General features: G+C 37.2%; 1 protein-coding gene across 1 annotated transcript in view; it reads right to left on the reverse strand.

Annotated features, from left to right (window-relative positions):
- Positions 1–17,601, reverse strand: part of LOC114645969 (dickkopf-related protein 3-like) — a 165,626-nt gene that overhangs the window by 147,126 nt on the left and 899 nt on the right. The window contains exon 2 of the mRNA XM_028793914.2: positions 12,920–12,961. The gene's annotated coding sequence lies outside the window, so the exon portion shown is untranslated. The remainder of the gene's footprint in view (positions 1–12,919; positions 12,962–17,601) is intronic.

The following is a 17,601-nucleotide window of genomic DNA, read 5'->3' on the forward strand; positions in this document are numbered from 1 at the left end:
TTGTGCGGGAAATGTTTATAATAGTGTGGGAGAGTTTAGAAGGGCTTGAAATATATAAAAATAACCATATGATCATATGGTTTTTACTTCGCAGATTTTCACCTTTCGCGGGGGGTTCTGGAACGCAACCCCCACGATAGAGGAGGGATTACTGTATTTAAAAGTCACGCCCTCGTAGCAACCATTTTCAAACAAGACCACAGTACTCTCACCTCTCAGTCTTGTGAATGCTTTTGTCAGACACACTTCCTACTCTCTCAGCTCTTAGAAATTTTAAAGTTTTCCTCACTCTAAGTTCCCAATTAAAAACGACATATTATGTCCATATCTTATTAAAAAATTTCATCACGAAGGGATATTTACAGAAATAATTAGTATACGGGCAATCCTAGCACCTAGAAACACGGAAGTCAAATGAATTTATGCCAAAAATGTTGATCGGTAACACGGCAAAATGGTTAAATGAGTATCAATAGACTAAGCTTAAACAGTTGGTGGTGATCGTGCGGAAGATGAAAACAACAACTTACAATATCACGAAGAATATCTACAACTGTTAACACCACCCGGTCTTCCACCGCACGAATTACAGTAAAAAGAAGGATGTATCCAAGAAAGGTAATGTAGTACATCTTCCTCAGATAACATTAGACAACAAAGTAGATCTTGATATAGCATTTGTGTTAAAAAGTTAACAGTTTCCTGTTAGAATAGCTTTTGCACAGACAATTAACAAATCTCAGAGCCAAACAATACGAAAAAGTCATTTTATTTAATAGAGAAAAAGAAACAAAATTAAATCACGGGCAGTTATACATCGTGTGGATGCAAATGTAACACTTCACATGAAAATTAAAATCTGTTTAAATTGTACATCCACATCCCCATACGCGAGCGGTAGAACCGCAAAGAGGCTAGAACGTAGCGCTGGCCAGGGGTTTGACGAATGAAGCAAGCAGGGGGCAAGGCCCCCTAGTTTATTTATTATTATTGTCTACATAATGTTGCAAGGCATAGAAGACAGACTTACTGGGCTAGAATTGCAGGGATCCATTCCAACTCCCATTCTTGTGGATTTAGTCATATCTGCAGTTTTCTAGCCTTCAGGTCCTCTCATCTGAAGTGACTGTTGGATTATGCTTGAAGTTTATAAATAACATCTTTCATTTCTTTTAGCACTACAGGTAAAATCCCATCAAGCCCATGGGTTTTATTAGACTTCAAAAAATCACATTCTGAATCACATCTAACTCTAATTTAAAATCTGATAACATTGATTTTGTTTTTCCTTCAGTCTGAGGTATTCAATTTAGTTCTCTTTTTTTTTTTACAGAATACATTTCAATGAAATGTTTTAGATGATTTGTTAGCTGTGACAATTAAAACACAAATGATAGTAATAAAAGTCTGTATTATTAACATACTTTATTTTCTACAGATCTTTCAAATTAAGCAAAACTACTGCTCCGGCAATCAAGAAAATGACATTCATTCTTTTAAGGGTAAACTTTCAAAGTGACCACTATGAAGCATCCAGTGCTTGAAGTTGAACCAAATTACTCGTGGTTGGGGAGGTCTCGCAAGAAACTTAAAGAGTACAACTACATTTGATCGAAGAGCATTGGGGACAGTGGTTTTGTGAAACTCTGAGTGTTAAAAGAGGTGCCAGTACTGTGTATCGGTCAGTACTAGCCCACTTCAAGCACTAGAAGCATCTTTATAAAAAGAATCAAAGCTTAACATTACATCCTGGAACTAAAGGGCATGTCCTGCTGACTGGCTAATTAAACTCCTTCAGTTTTAAAGGAATACCCACCCAAAGACCATATTGTTTGTTTATTATTTACCCTGTGTTATTTGTAGTAATGACCAAGAAAAAATGTTATGTTTTTTGTTGAGAACAGAGATAACAAATTTCCTGATACAACACACTTCTATGTTGACCAAAGTTGAACAAAGCGCAAACAATATCATAATGTTCATGAAAAAAAATCTGCATTTACTTGTGTCACATAATCCATATGTTGGATATCCAGTCATATGCTCTCAATGTCCCAAAAACACATAATTTTTTGATAAAATATTGTTAAATAAACCACATCTCAAAAATCCTCGCATGAACAACTGGGGAGTATACTTAAAAGAAAAAGATCTTTTGAACTGAGAAATAATATCCATATTATACCCCTTGAAGAAAATGTTGAAGGTGATGATGCCATCAAATATTTGGAAAGGTTGTGGTCATTTAATTTTCCAGACCTTTGTGATTTGAACATTTCCCATAGGCTATATTCTCCCCTTATTTATCATTTAGGGGACAACAGGTATATTTTTATCCCAATTTCAGTGCTGCTGCTGCTCAAGCTTACAAAGTGTTTATTCTGGCAATTAAAGAAGCTTGTGAAATTGGTCTGCAGCCCATATCTTTTGTATCCTACCTGTCTCAAGTTGTCCCATGGATCGGGCGTGCAATGCTTGATGATCCAAAATCAGCAGGTGGCAACTTCTAAGGCAACAGAACTTTTATTCACTATAGGACTCAGCTGGATTGTTCTTCTTTTAGTGGGTGGTGTCACCTTGTCCTGCATTTTGTGATGTTTCAAAGATCAATGAGGATCACTAATAAGGAAGACTTGCAATTTTGTATTTATGTAATAGAGTCACTGCATGATTGTTATATTGTTTAATATCATCTGGGACTCCTTTCTTGCTTTAATCTGCTTTTTGTGGTTAGAGGCTACTCTGCTGCTTTTCTGATTTCTGATACGGAGGGCCAGTTCTAATGTTAATTAGTTAAGCTAAAATAGCCTTCTCCTCGCAGCAACATGCTGTACCAGCACATGCTACTAACCCCGTCTCTCTCTCTCTCTCTCTCTCTCTCTCTATCTATCTATCTATATATACAGTATATATATATAATTATTGTCCCACACCCTATCAGTCGTCATTCCTTTCTTATATTATTAATCAGATTCTACCTTTAAAAGACCACAAACTTGTTGTTAGTATTGATAAGAATGAATATATATGAATGTGCTACTCAATAAACTTCCATTCCTATTCCAAATTTGTATCAATTTTTAATCTGTGTGACTTGTTCCATCTACTTAATCCTTATGATCCCCCACAATCTAAATTTGTTTTCCACAAATTGTCTCCCCACACCTCATGAAGATGGTATAATAAAATAAACTAACTCAGGTAGTGATCTTACATACATCTGGATGCCATTTATGACTTTATGATCATGTGTGGAAAAATTACAGTATGACCCTGGGTGTTAGATCATGATTGTTGACTATGGATTTCCATGATCAGATCTGAATGAACTTTTTGCCATTTCAGGGGAATGAGTTTAAAACTCATCACATTTGCACACAGTATAATATGTCCAGTGCAAAACTTTAGAAATTACTGATATTGAAATTGTGCATATGTAATTTATTTTCATTCATTTTGGCCATTAGAAATTAAGCAGGCTCTCCCACCACCAGTCCCTAACCGAATAATACAGTAAGTACCGGTACTTATACAAGTTCTATTTCGAGCTTATTCTTGAAAACTCTAATCCCTCTTCTATGGAATTCCATAGAACCTGTTTCTTCCCAGACTTTATGCTGAGGATGAAGTCATGCTAAATTCCTAAATTTTGCCATCTAAGCATTGATTCAATGAATTTGGGTCACTCTCTGGGATCTAGTGGTTTGCCTCCAGAAGGAATTCTGGCATTTTGAAAACTGGCTCCCCTTTATCTGCAATTTCCATGATTTGTGCTTCCAAATGTTACCCTGCAATTTATTCAGCCATAATTAAACCTACTTTTTAAACAGGACAAGAACATAAAATAATTTTCCAGCTATCTTCTTATTTCATTGATGATCTCTTATGCAGAACTATTAGCTAAACCCATTGCAAAATGTCTGCTATCATAAATTCACAAGCTAATTTATTACATTTATTACATTCTAACATTCTTGATGTGACCTCTACTTTTTCTAGGAAAATGGCTTTATTGGTTCCTGATGCAGAAAATGCCTTTGATTATAAGATGCCTTTGGTTATGAGATTAGTGGGATTTTATATGAATATTTATTTTATATCTTATTATTTGGTTTAGCCTTTATCCAAGGTGACTTACAACATTTGGTTATATTTCCTTTTTTGTTTTTTCTATTCTGAGCAGAGGCAGATGAAGTGACTTGCTCATTGTCACACAGTGTTGGTAGCGGGGTCCGAAACCGTAAACCTTAGGGTCTGAAGTCCTAGGTCCAAAGCCTTAACCACTATTGCACAAATATAACTCTTGCCTTTCAGAGTTTCAGAAGGGCTAGACATGAATCCCCTCTCTCTCCCCTTTTCTGTTCAGTCTGTCACTGGAGCATCTGGCTATTCCTCTTTGTTACTACAAGTTAATCACTCCCAATTACTAATGGTAAATTCCCTTATAAAATATCATTATATGCAGACAATATCCTATCATACTTTAATGATTCTTTCCCATCTCTCCCATGTGCTTAAAGTATTTAAATCTTTTGGGAGATTCTTGGAATATAAAATCAAATGGACAAACTGTAGTCAACATGGGTGTCCATGGACACGGAGAGGACTTGTTATGTTTTTTGAGTATTGCTCTGTGTACAGTAATAAATCTGTTATTGTTTGCAGTGCACCATCTATTGGAATACATTTTGTAATACATCACATTTGTCATTTCATCTTATGGTACATCACAAACATTTGTGGTAACAAAATGCATTACTACAAATGTTTGTGGGGCGTCATCTGTTGGAATGACAAATAAATTGCACTTGTCTCTGTTATATGACATTTGGTATGGGATTTGGGAAAGCGGCATTAATGTTTGGGATGCACCATTTATTGGAATGACAGACACATAGCAATCAGACGGACACACAGACAGAGACACAGACACATATCCTTTTATTAAGGTTGATTGCACGTTCAACTTTCCTTCCATTTTGCAAATGTGTTGAGCTCTTAATATCCATACTGTAGTTGCATTGCTGAGTTTTACTACTCTATTAGGCTAGTGCTACACTACAGAACTTTGAATCACAGAGCATGTCAGGGGCTGAATATCTCTGCTTACAAGGGTGTTAAATAAATCATAAAACTAGGAAACCCAGGGGAGGATGGATTACAAAACTCCAAAACAACTTTTTGGTACAGTTAAACAGAACATTATCACAACAGAGTCGGCAGCTAGAAGTCATTATCTATGTGGTGCTTCTGTCTTCATTGGTGGTTGCAACTTCACAGTGTGTCACCATAGCATCTCTACATTGCTTAACTTTTCCTAGATTTGCCCAGAATGATGTGGTCAGATTAGTGGAGTATCATTCTTAATAAGGGGCTTGAAATTTTTCTTTGAACAAATTATTTTAACTGTAGTGATAAGAGAAACTCAAACATTCGTTTACAGCAACTGTGTGTCACTTGTGTCCTATAGCCAATTCTATATAAATGCAACATTAGCAAGCATGTGTTAAGTGTAAATATTGGAGGAGCCTACAGATTTAATTAAATTGGTGAGGAGTTTAACATTTGTGTCATAAAAGACCTTTCACACATGCAGTTTTAGTCACAAATCATTTACTAGGAAGAGCCATGAATAAATGCACATCAAGATGCCAGGAAAGTTGATCTGATGTTGCAATGGGCTGGAGGGCCAAAAGGGGAATCTGCCAGCACTGCTATAAAGAAGTAAACCTGGCAATGTTCCGATATTTATATATGGAAGGAGATTAAAAAAAAGCTGTGCAGCAACTTTCTCGCTCTCTGTGTGATCTTGGTCTTTATCATTTCATTGTTATGTATCACTAACTGTTATGCTTATTGTAAATAAAGTTTGCATTTTATAATAAGTAAATATTTTATTTGGAGTTTAATTTAATTGTTGCTTTTTTATGACAAGCAAATCTACTGTGGCAATCCTGACTTGTGAGGAAGCAGGTGAGAGTCTACAGGGGTGTGGAGTATCCTAAAATGAGAAGGTGCGCAGTGAGGGCGAGGAGAGTGCACTCACTCATGAAGACAGCAGCTCCCACGAGGAAGCTTGGAACTTTAGCGGGCATCTACCCAGATCTATAATCAGAATTAGTCAGCATCCCTGTCATGAAAGAGCTAATAAATGTTCCTTCTATGGGCCATTAACCACTGCTGGTGACTGGTGATGTTGTTAAATACTTAAATATTTTCTTATTGATACCTCCCTATCACTGCAAAATACTGTAATCTCTAACTCTAATTGATGATGGTGTTAAAGATTCACTCACTACATGGTTGTCTCTTCTATTGCTTTTCTGCTCCAGGCTAACCATTATTAAAATGAATGTGCTTCCTTGCTTTAACTTCATACCGCTACCTCTCTCCCTCACTCCTACTGGTGAGAGGTTACATTCCTGATTTTTAAATTCTTACGGGACATAAAGAGAGCCTCCATTAAGTTTTCCACCCCGATTCATTATAGACTGGAGGGCACAGTCTCCTTTCTGGATTTTAAATTTTTTTTCCTGTGCCTGGCTTGGAGCTGATTGACCCCTCTTGATAATCCCACCCTTCCTGGATTGCAACTGAATCAAATATTGATATCCACAGACAGTGCTGGTGCTGGGTTATTTTGTGCCCTAGGCCAAGCTTATTTGGGCACCAAATGACTGTTTGGTACTAAGCTGTGTGGCTCCATCCCCCCCCCCCCCCCCTTATGATCTGTGCCCTAGGTAAATGCCTAATTCGCCTTAATGGTGGGGCCAGCGCTGTCCACAAATCCCTCTCTCTTTCACAGCACTAAAAGTGAAATATTGTGCTACATTTTGAGAACCTTTAATATTGAAGACTGTATTGTGTCTTTATGGTGCAGAGTTGAAAAACATATTGATTATTGTTCAAAGTGGCAACTGCACACCTCCACTTTCAACAAACCCCTCTTTATGTATTGTGGTCATCCCATTTCATTTCACTCTTAGGTATTTCAGGGCATATCAACTTTTGGTGACATTTTAAACAATGCAAGACTCCGAATATCACAATTTCAGATGCCAACTTTTGAATTCCATTCTTTTCTTCTTTCGTGTACTTAAAACTAAAATCCGCTCTTAAAACTTTGATGATCTGTGATAGTTGATGCTGTCTCCCTTCTTTCTGCCTAAATGTTATCCCAATGGGGCCTAACATCCAGGCAGCATTTCCCTCACCTGTTTTTTCTCAGGCAATTTTTATTACCTTTTTCAATTGGGTAAATTTGTGGGTGAGATAGGGATTATTTTTATTATGAGTTGTTATCATTGTCTCTTATTTATGAGAAACCTGATGAAACCTGAACACAAAAAAGATGAGTCAATACTTCATTATTACAGATTACATCTTGCCTGAAGAAGGGGCTTGAGTTGCCTCAAAAGCTTGCATATTGTAATCTTTTTAGTTAGCCAATAAAAGGTGTCATTTTGCTTGGCTTTTCTCTTTATACTGAAGGAAATGTAGACAACGTTACTTTGCTGTTATTCCTGTGCATTTAAAAAAGGTCAAGCATCTTCAGGTCATTTTGTGTGAAAAAAGTGCTTCTGCTACGCAAGTGAACATGGCAATGCATCTTCGACACTGAACCTATGCAGGCAAGTTCAGTGTTAGCAGAATGCCTCAGCCAAAGAAGGAACATTTATGTTATATTTAAAGCTCACAAAAAAAGTCTTATTTTACTTTCCCTTAACATAATGTTATCACCCATTACATTTCACTGTTTTCTCAAAAAATCCCTTCATTTCCCAAAATGCATTAAAGTATTTGAAAAATAAGATTTAATCAATATTCTAAACAGTAATTATGACAGACTGGGAAATGATGTGTGAGTCAAATGGGTGATACTGAGGGGCTAAGTCACTGCATCACAGACTATATTAAATTTTATGTCATCAGTATGGTATCCTCAAAGACAGTGTGTTTCTTTTCAAACAACAAATCTTAGGTTACTAAGGAGCTAGGTTTCCGAATAGAATATTATATCCACAATTGAAATGTTCTGTTATAAAATGTTGATTTTTTAAATATTTGATATTCAGGTTGAAGTTTTCAGTCACTATGATATAGCGGGTTGGATAATGGATGGATGGATGATTAGTTTTTGCTACTTTTAGTGCAATATCCAAAATGATTTCAAAATTCCACAACTTTATTTGGCTTGGAGTATCTGTCTAGTCAGTGGAGTGGCTCACTTACTTGCCCACCTCGAAGTACTTCCATTTACTCATTATTCAGTTCCTGATTCTCTCTTTTACTGTTTTAGCCTTGGTTTCTTCCTCCCTCCAACACAGCCTTTGATGCAAACTCCCAACTACAAGACCTCCTGCTAGGAAGCTGCTTTAAAAATATTATAGGTTCATTTCTGGCCTCAGAGACAGCTCTGTTTTTTATCAGCCTTGATATTTTTGTATTCCCAAATCTTCCCCTCCATTTAAAAGGCTGGATATCTCAGTTCCCTATTCCCTTAAAGGAACAACACTATGTCGAATTCTAGATTAATATTAATTTATTTAGTTGGCTCTTTTATCCAAGGAGACTTTTGATGTACAAGAAATGACATCTCTTTTGTTTTTCTGACTGGAGCATAGGGAGGTGGAGTGACTTGTTCATGGTCACACAGTGTCAATAGCAGGATTTGAAACCACAGCCACATGTTTTGAAGTACAGAGCCTTAACCACTATGCCAAACTGCCCCCAGTAGATGGACAGGATAATACTAGCCAATTGTTACTTTTCCCTTAGTTTGTATGAGAAGTCTGTCAAAGTTTTCCCAGCTAGTTCCCATGGCCCAGGAGGTTAACCAGGAGGTTTTGCCACTCCTCCCAGTCCCCAAGTCCTCACTCTTTATTTTGGCAGAGGATCAGACATCTATGACAACAGTTAGGTCACATGAACTTTACTGTCCTGGGGTATGGCTGCATAATTACACCCAGGCCACTCTCCTGTACTGGGGTCCAGGGATGGTCCCTTTAGGTTTGTTTACAAAAAAGGAGTGATGATAAAGGGAAGCACATATATTACTGGATTAACAAAACATAAACCATGCTTTTTACAATCCCTGAATATGCATAAGGTTACAGGAGAAGGCTGTCATGGCAACCCATTTTACCCAGAAGAGGAGGCAAAAAAATAATTTTTAACAAGAATAATTACAGGAATGAAAAAAGAACGATCAAATGAAAAAGTTAAAACAGCAACAACAACTGCTATCTCCTTGGGCCTAACACTTCTTGGAACCCTGTCTACTTGACATTGTGGCCTGCACACCATAGTACTACACTGAAGTGCTCCATTTCCCAGTTTTCAATTATCTCTCTCTGTCTGTGTATAGACTCTGCCCATTTTAATCAAGCTCATCAAAGACCTGTCCACAATAGTCCCAGCATTCAAAGAACCTCTTTTGAGCCTATACATCTGGCTAATGCTCTTTCAGGATTTGCAACAATAACAACACTTTTATTTCTATTGCACATTTTCATACAAAGGATGTGGCTACCTATAGGCTCTTGTATTTCCACAGTAGAATGTCCAGGACCTTTCCTGCCTCTAATCAGTCTCGCTGTCTCTCTTGCTTTTCTCTCTCTTCTTATTTCTATCCCATACAATCCTGATACCTGTTAACCTCTAGGAATCTTTTGCCAGCAAACACCCCCTCATAACTGCTTTTCCTAGCCTTTCAGGGGGTGCTCTTGCTTAATCTTTCACTAAACATTCCCTTTCACCTGTTTTTACCTCTTTTACTAATATATGGCCATACTACTTCTCCACCATTGCCAAAACAGAATTCCTAACTTCCGACTCAATAAGCATAGGCATGGAGTCATCTCTGGAGTTATAAGATGCCCAATCAATGTATAAGAGTAATCTCAAAATAGTGCTGTACAGTACCTGTTAGAGGCAACCCAGATAATACGTGTAATGTAGGCAGGGATATGGCCTAGGGTAGAGACAGGGCCCATCAAGGAGGAGAGGGAAAGATGTACTGGCAAGGATGACCAATATTGTCATGCCAGACTGCCCCCTTTTTACAAATGATTTGCTATGAAATGGCTAAGGACAGGGGCACCTCGGAGACAGAAAGTGTGATGTGGTCTGGAAACCAGCATGTGATGCTCTTAAGATACTATGGAGCTGGTAACCCAGCAGATGCTAGGAAAGCCAAGCTTACCTTATATAAAAAAGACAGCAAGGGCATGGAGGACTAGAGTAGATAAAGAGAATCTAAATATCGACCTGTCCTTCTAAAAGTTAAACACAATTTTTGACTATTTAAAGGTTTGGTTGCTTCCTTCTGACTTGGGGGAATAAAGATGACTGTTCCTCACAAAGAATTTATTTTTAGCAACTGTGTTATCCTCATTTATTCCACATCTTCTTCTTCTCTCTAGTAACTCTTCCTCCCCTTGGAATCTGCTATAATATATGTGCACACATCAACTTCAAAAAATATATACTGAATATGTTTTTATTTGTTTTGTAGATAGTTTTGTTTATGTCTGTTTTCAAATTTATCATACTTAATAACAAATAAATGGTAATTTCTGGAAGATAATGCTTGTGTTACTCATATTGATTATGTGGTAACATAAAACCCTAGAATAAAAACTTTTAACAATATGACGAACACTTCAATCTCTGGTTTCTATGATGTATCTGTAAGGCATGGCTGCTTAAAAAAGGTAATCGGAGAACTTTGGATCCTCTGACTGTGGCAGGCAGTTGTTTGTATTGCATCACCTGCAGAGTTCACTGACAAATTGTGTATCATGTTTCTGAATTCAGGGACACTGACATGTAAAGGTACAGAGTATTATTTGACTCTTGAGTGCTTGACTAGTTCTAAATGTTATTTGTGCTTAGCATTTGTAAGTCTTGCTTGTTAGGAAATATGGTTTTACTTTCAACTACAAACACAACAATAAAATCATTTATTTCTAACTCAATGTGCTTTACAAGATCTTAAAGAAACAGTTGCAAGAAAAAACAAACAAATTAGAAATTGATAAGAATAAGAATTAATTAATGACATGTCAAAAATAGAAGATAAGAATTAATCAATATGCAATTACATAATAGAAAAAGTAGAAAACCTAACATATAGGTTTGCCTTTAAGATTCTAATGATAAGTCCTATACTATGGTCTTTGTGATGACAATTATTAGTCATCTCTTTCATAAATTACTTAAATAATTCAATAAAGCTGCATAGTTCTGCCTGGGTTCGGCACTGGATATGACTGCTTGTTATACTCACGTAATGTAGAAAAACGAGACTGAAAAGCAAATAATCCATATACTGTATACATGTACAAAAAACAACGCCTACATGTTTGTTTCTTATCTGTTTATTCATATTCATTTAAAAAAAAATCCCATTTTCTCCTAAGGCTCAGCTTCTAGCCAGTCAAATGATGGCTGGTGTTTTAACAGATGTCATTACAGAATAGTGAGAGTAATAAAATAATGATGTATTGTATTTTAACTGTAGCTGCTACCAGCTACTTTAAAAAGTAAAAGCAATTCTTAGGAAGTATACACTATACTTTTAACATTTTTCTAATGTTAATAATGCTATAATCATTCATTTATACAACAATGTTCATACAGTTTTGCAACTCAAACTGCTAATTAATAAAATTATACCAAAAATTAAATAAAAGCAATAACATAAATAATAAAAGAAACAGAATGCATCAAGGTGAAAAAAAGAAAAAAAACCAAATATGTTTTAATCTGGTGCTTAAAATCATCCATTGAATCAGTATGTTTAATATTTCCTGGAAAACTGTTTCATAGTTTGGTTGTGTAGAAACTAAATAGGGCTTCTTCAGTCCTTCCACATTTAACTTTCAAAATGCTCAGCAGATTAATACAAATTTGTAGTATTAGAATTGAAGGGACATAGGCAGAGTACCCTATTGACAAAGGCATTAAATTGTAAACCACAAAGTTTGCAATGCAATGCCCACCTATCATACACTATTTACGCATGAGCAAGACACATAACTAGCCTAAGTTCAAATTGGTATTCAAAACATAATGGCACTGCAGAAAACGAGAGTTAATAATATTAACATTTAATTTGAAGTAAATACATTTCTGGTTATGATTCTCTGTGATATTTGGTAACTGGAAGAGAAATTCTGGGACAATGAATAGTATTGCTGTTTCAGAGTGCCTGGACCAAGGTTCAGTCCCCAGTAGGTAAAAGCTATAAATGTTGTTTGAAGGTTCTTAATGTGCTACTTGAGTTTTTCTCTAGGGATTCCAATTTCCACATACATTCCCTTTGGAATGTAGATATATGATTGTTAACATATACTGTATATATCATTGTTTTAATGAACTTCGCCATCCAGCCATCCATCCATCCATTCTTTTTCTTAATTCCCTCACCCAAGGCAGGGTCACAAAGCAGTTGGATGCCAGTCCACTGCAGCACACACACTAGGGCCAAGTTAGCAGTGTTGATTTACCTAACCTGCATGTCTTTGGAATGTGGGAGGAAACCTAAGCACCCTTAGAAAAGCCAAGTGGACAGAGGGAGAATATGAAAACTCCACAACGTGAAAACCTGGAACATGAACCTCAGTCTTCTTATTGTGAGGATATAAAGGTTAAAAGTTATTCCACACTGAAAAGGAAAGAATGTTAACAGCACAACAGTTCAGCTGCATAGCCTTCAACAAGTGTGTAACAAAAAGAAAGGTGCAGGTAATACATTTAGGAGGGAAAGGAGGGAACAAAGCCAGAGCAAATGAAATGAGAAAAGATGAGAGTATAGGTGAGAAAAAAACTGCCTTAGTAAAGATGAAGGGACAGATGAAAAGGTTAGTTGCTCATTAAGACCTGCAGAAATATGTGGTCCCAGGTTGAGAATTACCTTAGCCTCTTCTGTTTTTCTTTGAAAAGTGTCTTTGAAGCCCTGTGAAAGAACATAGAGAGATTAGTGTGATTAAGATCAAGTGATGTGAAGTGTTCTACAACTGGCTTTTTAAGGTCTTTGATTTTAATTTTAATAGATTGAACACACTCCCTGGAACAGGCATCTAGCCATCTCCCTGTTTTACCTTAGATGCAACAAATGTAGTAACTATGATTTTTAGTCTCATTATTTAATATTAAGTTTACCAGAGGAATCGGATATAAGGGTATTGTTGCCTGATCCTAACCAGTCAGGATTTAAGAAGGGCTTCTCCACTAAGATGGCTTTACTCTCTGTTGTCTATAGGTTACAGCAGGCAAGAGATACTGACATGACACCTGTGCTCATCCTGCTAGATCTCTCCTCTGCCTTTCACATGATCAACCATCTTTTTCTCCTTGCCACCCCTTCTGACCTTGACATGACTGGGACTGCTTTCAAGTGGTCAGAGTCTTACTTTTTGGGAGATTCTACTGTGTGTCCTGGCATGAAGAGATGTCAAGGGTGCACCAGGTGAGCATGGGAGTGCCCCTAGAATCGGTGCTAGGCCTTATCCTCTTCTCCCTATGCACCACTTCACTTAGTCTTATCATCCAGTCCCATTGTTTCTTTTATCAATGCTATCCTGATTGTACACAGCTAAACTGTATCTGTTGTACACTCCAGAGTACCACATAGTATCAGCTACAACCTCTGCATTTCTCACTGATATTGCAACCTGGATGAAAAACACCATCTCCAGCTCAACCAGGCAAAGATGGATCTTGTTGTTATCTCAGCTTGACCATCTATTCAGTACCCCATCTTTGTTCAGCTTGGTTCATTATCACTAATCACCAATACCTGCAAAGTCAGTATGTAAATATAGCGGGAAAAATAAGTATTGATTGGGTCACTGTTTTTCTCAGTGAATATAGTTCTAATTGACATGAAATTTTCACCAGATGTCAGTAACAACCCAAGTAATCCACACATACAAAGAAATCAAAACAAATAAGTCCATAAATTATGTGTAATAAAGTGGAATGACACAGGGAATAAGTATTGAACACATGAAAAAATGGGGGTGAATAAAGGCATGGAAAGCCAAGAAACCAGCTGAAATCTGTCAGTATTTAGAAAGCACTCCTGCCCCGTTTCAATGCAAATTAATATCAGCTGGTTTAGACCTAACTGATGGCCTCTAAAAAGGTTTCTCATTACCAAGGTATCACACAAGAAGCATCTCATGATGGGTAAAAGCAAAGAGCTCTCTCAAGACCTTCACAACCTTATTGTTGCAAAACATACTGATGGCATTGGTTACAGACATATTTCTAAACTTCTAATGTTCCAGTAAACACTGTTGGGGCCATAATCCGGAAGTGGAATGAACATCATTTCACCATAAACCGGCCATGACCAGGTGCTCCTCGCAAGATTTCTGACAGAGGAGGCAAAAGAATAATCAGAAGAGTTGTCCAAGAACCAAGGACCACGGACCACTCGTGGAGAGCTTCAGAAAGACCTGGAATAAGCAGGTACACCTGTTTCAAAGAAAACAATAAGTAATGCACTCAACCGCCATTGCCTCTATGCACACGCACCGCGCAAAACTCCACTGCTGAAGAAAAAGCATGTTGAAGCTTGTTTAAAGTTTGCTGCATAATATTTGGACAATGAAATACTGGGAGAATATAGACTGGTCAGATGAGACGAAAATTTAACTCTTTGGATGTAATTGCACACACCGTGTTTGGAGGAGAAATGGTGCTGCACATCACCCCAAAAACACCATACCAACATGCTGTTTTTCAGCATATGGTACTGGCAGACTTATAATTGATAGGAATCTGCTGCCATCTACCAGGATGCTGAAGATGAAACGAGGGTGGACATTTCAGTAAGACAATGATTCCAAATACACAGCCAAGGAAACTCTCATTTGGTTCCAGAGAAAGAAAATAAAGCAGCTAGAATGGCCCAGTCAATCACCTGACTTGAATCCAATTGAAAACCTATGGAAAGAACTGAAGATCAGAGTTCATAGAAAAGGCCCCCGGAACCTTAAAGATTTGAAGACAGTTTGTGTGGAAGAATGGGCCAAAATCACACCTGAGCAATGCATGCGACTAGTTTCTCCATACAGGAGGCATCTTGAAGCTATAATTACCAACAAAGACTTTTCTACTAAGTATTAAATAAATTTCAGTAAGCGTGTTCAATACTTATTCCCTGTGTCAATCCACTTTATTACACATAACTTAATTTATGGACTTATTTGTTTTGGTGTCTTTGTATGTGTGGATTACTTGGGTTGTCACTGACATCTGGTGAAAATTTCATGTAAAATAGCCTCATTAGAAATATATTTACTAAAAATAACGTTGATTTGTTCAGTACTTATTTTCCCCGCTGTATGGGATGGTGCTGGATGACCTACAATCCTTCAAGGACCATGTTGCTACAATTGTTCTCGGTCTTGGAGATTCAGTCTATGCAATATTCGCAAGATCACACCATAACTGACAGAGTATGCAGCACAACTTCAGGTCCAGGCTCTGGTCTTGTCGCAACTAGACTACTTCAACTTTCTGCTGGTATGTGTCACTAAGCTGCTGCAATGATTCAAAATGTAGTGGCGCATCTAGTATTCAACCAGCCAAAACAGACATATGTTACTCCTCTCTTCAAATCGCTACTCTGGCTTCCTGTAGCTGCACACATTAAGTTCAAATCCTTGATGCCTGCCTACAGAGTAGTCAGTGGGACTGCACCTACAGTATATGTATGGAGACACTTGTGAGGTTCTGTGCTCCTTCTCAATCTCTCAGGTCTGCTGACCAATGGCATCTGGTGATGTCACCTCTGCATGATATCAAATCTCAGTGTAGACTCTTTTTATGTGTAGCTCCCCACCTCCATTCAAAAACTCTGACTCCCTCAATGTGTTTAAGACGTGCTTGAAGACTGGTCTGGTGAATTTCTGTCTGATATTATCTGTTAGGTTTTGAAAATCTGGGAATTGCAACTAGGTTATATTTTGTTTTAAGCTCTTCACTTGTGGTAATAAATTTTGTACCCTTGTCCTGTGACATTTGTTTCCAAACAATCTCCAGATTGATGTTGTTTGATTATATTGAACTCTTTTGTGGGTTGCTTTGGAAAAAAGTGTCTGCCAAGCAAGGAAATGTAAATGTAAATGTTGGTGAAATATTTGCAAGTTTCACAGCGTCTCCTGTTACAGCTCCAAGCACCTGGTGAGGAATGTGGCTTTCCTCTGTGAAGTGAGCTGCAGATGAGGCATTGGCATAATTTACGTGGATGACAGAAGGAGATAAAGGAAAGATTGGGGAAAAAATTCAATAATATTACATATATAATACACATACTGTATATAGTCAGTTTCATTTAAATAATCCTTGTTTTCTATTGTGACATTCAAACAGCACTTTGCACAAGGTGCTTTATAAAAAGAAAAAGAATACAGAAAAGTAAAAGAATGGTTTCTGACTGTAAACTGGCCCTGTATGAGTCAGGGTTGGGCGTGTGCCCAGGTTTGTCTGGTGACATCTTCCCTGTCAAGGGTTGGTTCCTGCCAACACAGCACACATTGCTGCTTAGAAAGACTGCAACTCACTTGGAGAAAGAAGATTCAGAAAACTGAATGTATGTCATAGGTGTTAAAATAATCATGCTTCTGATTCTTAACAATTAGATTTATAAGTATGACTAAATAAATCCTACTTGTTTTACAGTGGATATAAAAATTCTAAACACCCCTGGCAGTTTTTTGTGATAAAAGATGAAACCAATAGAAATCCCGTCGGAACTTATTCCACCTTTATTGCAAAATTGTAGTCTATACAAAGAAGGTGAAAACAAATCAGAAACCGTTCAATGAAAAAAGGAAAAAAAAATCCTACAACATCCTGGTTGTGTGAGCAATCTTAAACTAATACTTAGTTGAAGCACCTTTTGATTTTATTAAAGCACTCAGTCTTTTTGGGTAAGAGTATCAGTTTGCCACATCTGGACTTGATGATTTAAGTCTTAGGGCCATCCTGATCTTGGTAGGTCACTGTTGAGCCATATTTTCTCCACTTAACTGTCTTCACCGTGCTCCTTGGGATGTTTTATGCTTTAGATACTTTTTTTTTTACCCCTGTCCTGATTGATACCTTTCAATGATGAGATCCTATTCATGTTTTAAAATCTCTTTGCGGACCATGGCTTTTGGAGTAGTTTGCAACAAAGAGGATATCAGGATAATCCTACAAGAACAGTCAAACTTTATTTGAGCTCAGTTAGAGCTACTCTAATTGATGTTAGGTGTGTACTAACCACTATTTGAGATGAGACTTATTGTGATTGATTGATTCTGGACACAGCCACATCCCTGATTATTAAAGGGTGTGTATACTAATTCAACCAGGGTTTTGTATGATGTTTGTTTCCTCTTTTTATTAAAAAGTTTCTAATTTGTTTTCATCTTCTTTGTATGGATTGCAGTTTGCAATAAAGATAGAATAGGTTCTGACAGGATTTATCTTGGTTTCATTTTATATTACACAAAATCTGTGATTTTGGCAGCGGTGTAAAGACTTTTTATATCCACTGTATGACTGAGGGCACATCCACAAAACAATCCTAAATGTAAG

The sequence above is a fragment of the Erpetoichthys calabaricus genome, chromosome 2 (assembly GCF_900747795.2).
Source record: "Erpetoichthys calabaricus chromosome 2, fErpCal1.3, whole genome shotgun sequence".
Classification (NCBI taxonomy): domain Eukaryota; kingdom Metazoa; phylum Chordata; class Cladistia; order Polypteriformes; family Polypteridae; genus Erpetoichthys; species Erpetoichthys calabaricus.